This window comes from Xyrauchen texanus, chromosome 28 (genome assembly GCF_025860055.1).
Source record: "Xyrauchen texanus isolate HMW12.3.18 chromosome 28, RBS_HiC_50CHRs, whole genome shotgun sequence".
Classification (NCBI taxonomy): domain Eukaryota; kingdom Metazoa; phylum Chordata; class Actinopteri; order Cypriniformes; family Catostomidae; genus Xyrauchen; species Xyrauchen texanus.
In genome coordinates, this window is record NC_068303.1 from 41,968,203 (window position 1) to 41,978,491 (window position 10,289).

Genomic DNA, 10,289 nt, shown 5'->3' on the forward strand with positions numbered 1-10,289 from the left:
GAAGGGAGTATTTTGAGAGTAGATGTGTGTCTTATACTATGGAGTGTTTTGAGAGTAGATGTGTGTCTTATACTATGGAGTGTTTTGAGAGTAGAGGGTGTGTCTTATACTATGGAGTGTTTGAGAGTAGATGTGTGTCTTATACTATGGAGTGTTTGAGAGTAGATGTGTGTCTTATACTATGAAGGGTGTGTTTTGAGAGTAGATGTGTGTCTTATACTATGAAGGGTGTGTTTTGAGTGTAGATGTGTGTCTTATACTATGAAGGGTGTGTTTTGAGTGTAGGGGGTGTGTCTTAGACTATGAAAGGTGTATTTTGAGAGTAGAGGGTTTGTATTATATTATGAAGGGTGTGTTTTGAGAGTAGATGTGTGTCTTATACTATGAAGGGTGTGTTTTGAGAGTAAAGGGTGTGTCTTATACTATGAAGGGTGTGTTTTGAGAGTAGATGTGTGTCTTATACTATGAAGGGTGAGTTTTGAGAGTAAAGGGTGTGTCTTATACTATGAAGGGTGTGTTTTGAGAGTAGATGTGTGTCTTATACTATGAAGGGTGTGTTTTGAGAGTAGGGGGCGTGTCTTATACTATGGAGTGTTTGAGAGTAGAGGGTGTGTCTTATACTATGGAGTGTTTGAGAATAGATGTGTGTCTTATACTATGGAGTGTTTGAGAGTAGAGGGTGTGTCTTATACTATGGAGTGTTATGAGTGTAGGGGGTGTGTCTTATCCTATGAAGGGTGTGTTTTGAGAGTAGATGTGTGTCTTATACTATGGAGTGTTTGAGAGTAGAGGGTGTGTCTTATACTATGGAGTGTTATGAGTGTAGGGGGTGTGTCTTATCCTATGAAGGGAGTATTTTGAGAGTAGATGTGTGTCATACTATGGAGTGGTATGAGTGTAGAGGGTGTGTCTTATACTATGAAGGGTATGTTTTGAGAGTAGATGTGTGTCTTATACTATGGAGTGTTATGAGTGTAGAGGGTGTGTCTTATACTATGGAGTGTTATGAGTGTAGGGGGTGTGTCTTATCCTATGAAGGGTGTGTTTTGAGAGTAGATGTGTGTCTTATACTATGGAGTGTTATGAGTGTAGGAGGTGTGTCTTATACTATGGAGTGTTATGAGTGTAGGAGGTGTGTCTTATACTATGGGGTGTTATGAGTGTAGGGGGTGTGTCTTATCCTATGAAGGGAGTATTTTGAGAGTAGATGTGTGTCTTATACTATGGAGTGTTTTGAGAGTAGATGTGTGTCTTATACTATGGAGTGTTTTGAGAGTAGAGGGTGTGTCTTATACTATGAAGGGTGTGTTTTGAGAGTAGATGTGTGTCTTATACTATGAAGGGTGTGTTTTGAGTGTAGGGGGTGTGTCTTAGACTATGAAAGGTGTATTTTGAGAGTAGAGGGTTTGTATTATACTATGAAGGGTGTGTTTTGAGAGTAGATGTGTGTCTTATACTATGAAGGGTGTGTTTTGAGAGTAGATGTGTGTCTTATACTATGAAGGGTGTGTTTTGAGAGTAGAGGGTGTGTCTTATACTATGAAGGGTGTGTTTTGAGAGTAGATGTGTGTCTTATACTATGAAGGGTGTGTTTTGAGAGTAGAGGGTGTGTCTTATACTATGAAGGGTGTGTTTTGAGTGTAGGGGGTGTGTCTTAGACTATGAAATGTGTATTTTGAGAGTAGAGGGTGTGTCTTATACTTTGAAGAGTGTGTTTTGAGAGTAGAGGGTGTGTCTTATACTATGACGGGTGTGTTTTGAGAGTAGAGGGTGTGTCTTATACTATGAAGGGTGTGTTTTGAGAGTAGATGTGGGTGTATTTTGAGAGTAGAGGGTGTGTCTTATACTATGAAGGGTGTGTTTTGAGAGTAGAGGGTGTGTCTTATACTATGAAGGGTGTGTTTTAAGAGTAGAGGGTGTGTCTTATACTATGAAGGGTGTGTTTTGAGAGTAGAGGGTGTGTCTTATACTATGAAGGGTGTGTTTTGAGAGTAGATGTGTGTCTTATACTATGGAGTGTTTGAGAGTAGAGGGTGTGTCTTATACTATGGAGTGTTTGAGAGTAGAGGGTGTGTCTTATACTATGGAGTGTTTGAGAGTAGATGTGTGTCTTATACTATGGAGTGTTTGAGAGTAGATGTGTGTCTTATACTATGGAGTGTTTGAGTGTAGGGGGTGTGTCTTATACTATGGAGTGTTTGAGAGTAGATGTGTGTCTTATACTATGGAGTGTTTGAGAGTAGAGGGTGTGTCTTATACTATGGAGTGTTATGAGTGTAGGGGGTGTGTCTTATACTATGGAGTGTTTGAGAGTAGAGGGTGTGTCTTATACTATGGAGTGTTTGAGAGTAGATGTGTGTCTTATACTATGGAGTGTTTGAGAGTAGAGGGTGTGTCTTATACTATGGAGTGTTATGAGTGTAGGGGGTGTGTCTTATCCTATGAAGGGAGTATTTTGAGAGTAGATGTGTGTCATACTATGGAGTGGTATGAGTGCAGAGGGTGTGTCTTATACTATGGAGTGTTATGAGTGTAGGGGGTGTGTCTTATCCTATGAAGGGTGTGTTTTGAGAGTAGATGTGTGTCTTATACTATGGAGTGTTTGAGAGTAGAGGGTGTGTCTTATACTATGGAGTGTTATGAGTGTAGGAGGTGTGTCTTATACTATGGGGTGTTATGAGTGTAGGGGGTGTGTCTTATCCTATGAAGGGTGTGTTTTGAGAGTAGATGTGTGTCTTATACTATGGAGTGTTTTGAGAGTAGAGGGTGTGTCTTATACTATGAAGGGTGTGTTTTGAGAGTAGATGTGTGTCTTATACTATGAAGGGTGTGTTTTGAGTGTAGGGGGTGTGTCTTAGACTATGAAAGGTGTATTTTGAGAGTAGAGGGTGTGTCTTATACTATGAAGGGTGTGTTTTGAGAGTAGATGTGTGTCTTATACTATGGAGTGTTTGAGAGTAGAGGGTGTGTCTTATACTATGAAGGGTGTGTTTTGAGAGTAGAGGGTGTGTCTTATACTATGAAGGGTGTGTTTTGAGAGTAGAGGGTGTGTCTTATACTATGAAGGGTGTGTTTTGAGAGTAGAGGTTGTGTCTTATACTATGAAGGGTGTGTTTTGAGAGTAGAGAGTGTGTCTTATACTATGAAGGGTGTGTTTTGAGAGTAGAGGGTGTGTCTTATACTATGAAGGGTGTGTTTTGAGAGTAGATGTGTGTCTTATACTATGAAGGGTGTGTTTTGAGAGTAGAGGGTGTGTCTTATACTATGAAGGGTGTGTTTTGAGAGTAGAGGGTGTGTCTTATACTATGAAGGGTGTGTTCTGAGAGTAGATGTGTGTCTTATACTATGGAGTGTTTGAGAGTAGAGGGTGTGTCTTATACTATGAAGGGTGTGTTTTGAGAGTAGATGTGTGTCTTATACTATGAAGGGTGTGTTTTGAGTGTAGAGGGTGTGTCTTATACTATGGAGTTTTTGAGAGTAGAGAGTGTGTCTTATACTATGAAGGGTGTGTTTTGAGAGTAGATGTGTGTCTTATACTATGAAGGGTGTGTTTTGAGAGTAGAGGGTGTGTCTCATACTATGAAGTGTGTGTTTTGAGAGTAGATGTGTGTCTTATACTATGAAGGGTGTGTTTTGAGAGTAGAGGGTGTGTCTTATACTATGAAGGGTGTGTTTTGAGAGTAGAGGGTGTGTCTTATACTATGAAGGGTGTGTTTTGAGAGTAGATGTGTGTCTTATACTATGGAGTGTTTGAGAGTAGAGGGTGTGTCTTATACTATGGAGTGTTTGAGAGTAGAGGGTGTGTCTTATACTATGAAGGGTGTGTTTTGAGAGTAGATGTGGGTGTATTTTGAGAGTAGAGGGTGTGTCTTATACTATGAAGGGTGTGTTTTGAGAGTAGAGGGTGTGTCTTATACTATGAAGGGTGTGTTTTAAGAGTAGAGGGTGTGTCTTATACTATGAAGGGTGTGTTTTGAGAGTAGAGGGTGTGTCTTATACTATGAAGGGTGTGTTTTGAGAGTAGATGTGTGTCTTATACTATGGAGTGTTTGAGAGTAGAGGGTGTGTCTTATACTATGGAGTGTTTGAGAGTAGAGGGTGTGTCTTATACTATGGAGTGTTTGAGAGTAGATGTGTGTCTTATACTATGGAGTGTTTGAGAGTAGATGTGTGTCTTATACTATGGAGTGTTTGAGAGTAGAGGGTGTGTCTTATACTATGGAGTGTTTGAGAGTAGATGTGTGTCTTATACTATGGAGTGTTTGAGAGTAGAGGGTGTGTCTTATACTATGGAGTGTTTGAGAGTAGATGTGTGTCTTATACTATGGAGTGTTTGAGAGTAGAGGGTGTGTCTTATACTATGGAGTGTTATGAGTGTAGGGGGTGTGTCTTATCCTATGAAGGGAGTATTTTGAGAGTAGATGTGTGTCATACTATGGAGTGGTATGAGTGCAGAGGGTGTGTCTTATACTATGGAGTGTTATGAGTGTAGGGGGTGTGTCTTATCCTATGAAGGGTGTGTTTTGAGAGTAGATGTGTGTCTTATACTATGGAGTGTTTGAGAGTAGAGGGTGTGTCTTATACTATGGAGTGTTATGAGTGTAGGAGGTGTGTCTTATACTATGGGGTGTTATGAGTGTAGGGGGTGTGTCTTATCCTATGAAGGGTGTGTTTTGAGAGTAGATGTGTATCTTATACTATGGAGTGTTTTGAGAGTAGAGGGTGTGTCTTATACTATGAAGGGTGTGTTTTGAGAGTAGATGTGTGTCTTATACTATGAAGGGTGTGTTTTGAGTGTAGGGGCTGTGTCTTAGACTATGAAAGGTGTATTTTGAGAGTAGAGGGTTTGTATTATACTATGAAGGGTGTGTTTTGAGAGTAGAGGGTGTGTCTTATACTATGAAGGGTGTGTTTTGAGAGTAGATGTGTGTCTTATACTATGGAGTGTTTGAGAGTAGAGGGTGTGTCTTATACTATGAAGGGTGTGTTTTGAGAGTAGAGGGTGTGTCTTATACTATGAAGGGTGTGTTTTGAGAGTAGAGGGTGTGTCTTATACTATGAAGGGTGTGTTTTGAGAGTAGAGGTTGTGTCTTATACTATGAAGGGTGTGTTTTGAGAGTAGAGAGTGTGTCTTATACTATGAAGGGTGTGTTTTGAGAGTAGAGGGTGTGTCTTATACTATGGAGGGTGTGTTTTGAGAGTAGATGTGTGTCTTATACTATGAAGGGTGTGTTTTGAGAGTAGAGGGTGTGTCTTATACTATGAAGGGTGTGTTCTGAGAGTAGATGTGTGTCTTATACTATGGAGTGTTTGAGAGTAGAGGGTGTGTCTTATACTATGAAGGGTGTGTTTTGAGAGTAGATGTGTGTCTTATACTATGAAGGGTGTGTTTTGAGAGTAGAGGGTGTGTCTTATACTATGAAGTGTGTGTTTTGAGAGTAGATGTGTGTCTTATACTATGAAGGGTGTGTTTTAAGAGTAGAGGGTGTGTCTTATACTATGAAGGGTGTGTTTTGAGAGTAGAGGGTGTGTCTTATACTATGAAGGGTGTGTTTTAAGAGTAGAGGGTGTGTCTTATACTATGAAGGGTGTGTTTTGAGAGTAGAGGGTGTGTCTTATACTATGAAAGGTGTGTTTTGAGAGTACAGGGTGTGTCTTATACTATGAAGGGTGTGTTTTGAGAGTAGATGTGTGTCTTATACTATGAAGGGTGTGTTTTGAGAGTAGAGGGTGTGTCTTATACTATGAAGGGTGTATTTTTAGAGTAGAGGGTGTGTCTTATACTATGAAGGGTGTGTTTTGAGAGTAGAGGGTGTGTCTTATACTATGAAGGGTGTGTTTTGAGAGTAGAGGGTGTGTCTTATACTATGAAGGGTGTGTTTTGAGAGTAGATGTGTGTCTTATACTATGAAGGGTGTGTTTTGAGAGTAGAGGGTGTGTCTTATACTATGAAGGGTGTGTTTTGAGAGTAGAGGGTGTGTCTTATACTATGAAGGGTGTGTTCTGAGAGTAGATGTGTGTCTTATACTATGAAGGGTGTGTTTTGAGAGTACAGGGTGTGTCTTATACTATGAAGGGTGTGTTTTGAGAGTAGAGGGTGTGTCTTATACTATGAAGGGTGTGTTTTGAGAGTAGATGTGCGTCTTATACTATGAAGGGTGTGTTTTGAGAGTAGAGGGTGTGTCTTATACTATGAAGGGTGTGTTTTGAGAGTAGAGGGTGTGTCTTATACTATGAAGGGTGTGTTTTGAGAGTAGATGTGTGTCTTATACTATGAAGGGTGTGTTTTGAGAGTAGAGGGTGTGTCTTATACTATGAATGGTGTGTTTTGAGAGTAGAGGGTGTGTCTTATACTATGAAGGGTGTGTTTTGAGAGTAGAGGGTGTGTCTTATACTATGAAGGGTGTGTTTTGAGAGTAGAGGGTGTGTCTTATACTATGAAGGGTGTGTTTTGAGAGTAGATTTGTGTCTTATACTATGAAGGGTGTGTTTTGAGAGTAGAGGGTGTGTCTTATACTATGAAGGGTGTGTTTTGAGAGTAGATGTGTGTCTTATACTATGAAGGGTGTGTTTTGAGAGTAGATGTGTGTCTTATACTATGAAGGGTGTGTTTTGAGAGTAGATGTGTGTCTTATACTATGGAGTGTTATGAGTGTAGGGGGTGTGTCTTATACTATGGAGTGTTATGAGTGTAGGGGGTGTGTCTTATACTATGAAGCGTGTGTTTTGAGTGTAGCGGGTGTGTCTTATACTAGGGAGTGTTATGAGTGTAGGGGGTGTGTCTTACACTATGAAGGGTGTGTTTTGAAAGTAGATGTGTGTCTTATACTATGGAGTGTTTGATAGTAGAGGGTGTGTCTTATACTATGGAGTGTTATGAGTGTAGAGGGTGTGTCTTATACTATGGAGTGTTATGAGTGTAGGGGGTGTGTCTTATCCTATGAAGGGAGTATTTTGAGAGTAGATGTGTGTCTTATACTATGGAGTGCTATGAGTGTAGAGGGTGTGTCTTATACTATGGAGTGTTATGAGTGTAGGGGGTGTGTCTTATACTATGAAGGGTGTGTTTTGAGAGTAGAGGGTGTGTCTTATACTATGAAAGGTGTGTTTTGAGAGTAGAGGGTGTGTCTTATACTATGAAGGGTGTGTTTTGAGAGTAGAGGGTGTGTCTTATACTATGAAAGGTGTTTTGAGAGTAGAGGGTGTGTCTTATACTATGAAGGGTGTGTTTTGAGAGTAGAGGGTGTGTCTTATACTATGAAGGGTGTGTTTTGAGAGTAGCTGTGTGTCTTATACTATGGAGTGTTTGAGAGTAGAGGGTGTGTCTTATACTATGAAGGGTGTGTTTTGAGAGTATATGTGTGTCTTATACTATGAAGGGTGTGTTTTGAGAGTAGAGGGTGTGTCTTATACTATGAAGTGTGTGTTTTGAGAGTAGATGTGTGTCTTATACTATGAAGGGTGTGTTTTGAGAGTATATGTGTGTCTTATACTATGAAGGGTGTGTTTTGAGAGTAGATGTGTGTCTTATACTATGAAGGGTGTGTTTTGAGAGTAGAGGGTGTGTATTATACTATGAAGGGTGTGTTTTGAGGGTAGAGGGTGTGTCTTATACTATGAAGGGTGTATTTTGAGAGTAGAGGGTGTGTTTTGAGAGTAGAGGGTGTGTCTTATACTATGAAGGGTGTGTTTTGAGAGTAGATGTGTGTCTTATACTATGAAGGGTGTATTTTGAGAGTAGATGTGTGTCTTATACTATGAAGGGTGTGTTTTGAGAGTAGATGTGTGTCTTATACTATGAAAGGTGTGTTTTGAGATTAGAGGGTGTGTCTTATACTATGAAGGGTGTGTTTTGAGAGTAGAGGGTGTGTCTTATACTATGAAAGGTGTGTTTTGAGAGTAGAGGGTGTGTCTTATACTATGAAGGGTGTGTTTTGAGAGTAGAGGGTGTGTCTTATACTATGAAGGGTGTGTTTTGAGAGTAGATGTGTGTCTTATACTATGAAGGGTGTGTTTTGAGAGTAGATGTGTGTCTTATACTATGAAGGGTGTGTTTTGAGAGTAGATGTGTGTCTTATACTATGAAGGGTGTGTTTTGAGAGTAGATGTGTGTCTTATACTGTGAAGGGTGTGTTTTGAGAGTAAAGGGTGTGTCTTATACTATGAAGGGTGTGTTTTGAGAGTAGATGTGTGTCTTATACTATGAAGGGTGTGTTTTGAGAGTAGATCTGTGTCTTATACTATGGAGTGTTATGAGTGTAGGGGGTGTGTCTTATACTATGAAGGGTGTGTTTTGAGAGTAGATGTGTGTCTTATACTATGAAAGGTGTGTTTTGAGAGTAGAGGGTGTGTCTTATACTATGAAGGGTGTGTTTTGAGAGTAGAGGGTGTGTCTTATACTATGAAGGGTGTGTTTTGAGAGTAGATGTGTGTCTTATACTATGAAGGGTGTGTTTTGAGAGTAGATGTGTGTCTTATACTATGAAGGGTGTGTTTTGAGAGTAGATCTGTGTCTTATACTATGGAGTGTTATGAGTGTAGGGGGTGTGTCTTATCCTATGAAGGGTGTGTTTTGAGAGTAGATGTGTGTCTTATACTATGGAGTGTTTGAGAGTAGAGGGTGTGTCTTATACTATGGAGTGTTATGAGTGTAGGAGGTGTGTCTTATACTATGGGGTGTTATGAGTGTAGGGGGTGTGTCTTATCCTATGAAGGGTGTGTTTTGAGAGTAGATGTGTGTCTTATACTATGGAGTGTTTTGAGAGTAGAGGGTGTGTCTTATACTATGAAGGGTCTGTTTTGAGAGTAGATGTGTGTCTTATACTATGAAGGGTGTGTTTTGAGTGTAGGGGGTGTGTCTTAGACTATGAAAGGTGTATTTTGAGAGTAGAGGGTTTGTATTATACTATGAAGGGTGTGTTTTGAGAGTAGAGGGTGTGTCTTATACTATGAAGGGTGTGTTTTGAGAGTAGATGTGTGTCTTATACTATGGAGTGTTTGAGAGTAGAGGGTGTGTCTTATACTATGAAGGATGTGTTTTGAGAGTAGAGGGTGTGTCTTATACTATGAAGGGTGTGTTTTGAGAGTAGAGGGTGTGTCTTATACTATGAAGGGTGTGTTTTGAGAGTAGAGGTTGTGTCTTATACTATGAAGGGTGTGTTTTGAGAGTAGAGAGTGTGTCTTATACTATGAAGGGTGTGTTTTGAGAGTAGAGGGTGTGTCTTATACTATGAAGGGTGTGTTTTGAGAGTAGATGTGTGTCTTATACTATGAAGGGTGTGTTTTGAGAGTAGAGGGTGTGTCTTATACTATGAAGGGTGTGTTTTGAGAGTAGAGGGTGTGTCTTATACTATGAAGGGTGTGTTCTGAGAGTAGATGTGTGTCTTATACTATGGAGTGTTTGAGAGTAGAGGGTGTGTCTTATACTATGAAGGGTGTGTTTTGAGAGTAGATGTGTGTCTTATACTATGAAGGGTGTGTTTTGAGAGTAGAGGGTGTGTCTTATACTATGAAGTGTGTGTTTTGAGAGTAGATGTGTGTCTTATACTATGAAGGGTGTGTTTTAAGAGTAGAGGGTGTGTCTTATACTATGAAGGGTGTGTTTTGAGAGTAGAGGGTGTGTCTTATACTATGAAGGGTGTGTTTTAAGAGTAGAGGGTGTGTCTTATACTATGAAGGGTGTGTTTTGAGAGTAGAGGGTGTGTCTTATACTATGAAAGGTGTGTTTTGAGAGTACAGGGTGTGTCTTATACTATGAAGGGTGTGTTTTGAGAGTAGAGGGTGTGTCTTATACTATGAAGGGTGTATTTTGAGAGTAGATGTGTGTCTTATACTATGAAGGGTGTGTTTTGAGAGTAGAGAGTGTGTCTTATAGTATGAAGGGAGTGTTTTGAGAGTACAGGGTGTGTCTTATACTATGAAGGGTGTGTTTTGAGAGTAGAGGGTGTGTCTTATACTATGAAGGGTGTATTTTGAGAGTAGAGGGTGTGTCTTATACTATGAAGGGTGTGTTTTGAGAGTAGAGGGTGTGTCTTATACTATGAAGGGTGTGTTTTGAGAGTAGAGGGTGTGTCTTATACTATGAAGGGTGTGTTTTGAGAGTAGATGTGTGTCTTATACTATGAAGGGTGTGTTTTGAGAGTAGAGGGTGTGTCTTATACTATGAAGGGTGTGTTTTGAGAGTAGAGGGTGTGTCTTATACTATGAAGGGTGTGTTCTGAGAGTAGATGTGTGTCTTATACTATGGAGTGTTTGAGAGTAGAGAGTGTGTCTTATACTATGAAGGGTGT

At 40.0% G+C, this 10,289-nt stretch overlaps 1 long non-coding RNA gene across 3 annotated transcripts; it reads left to right on the forward strand.

Annotated features, from left to right (window-relative positions):
- The first annotated feature begins 339 nt into the window (after nt 1–339).
- Nucleotides 340–5,927, forward strand: LOC127621778 (uncharacterized). Of its 3 annotated transcripts, none has more exons than XR_007967901.1 (3): nt 340–944; nt 1,096–3,086; nt 4,961–5,927. It is a non-coding gene; the product is annotated as an uncharacterized LOC127621778 (long non-coding RNA). The 3 variants fall into 3 exon arrangements; XR_007967902.1 differs by having other exon boundaries at nt 5,002–5,927; XR_007967900.1 differs by having other exon boundaries at nt 1,096–2,868; nt 4,825–5,927.
- Nucleotides 5,928–10,289: the final 4,362 nt, after the last annotated feature.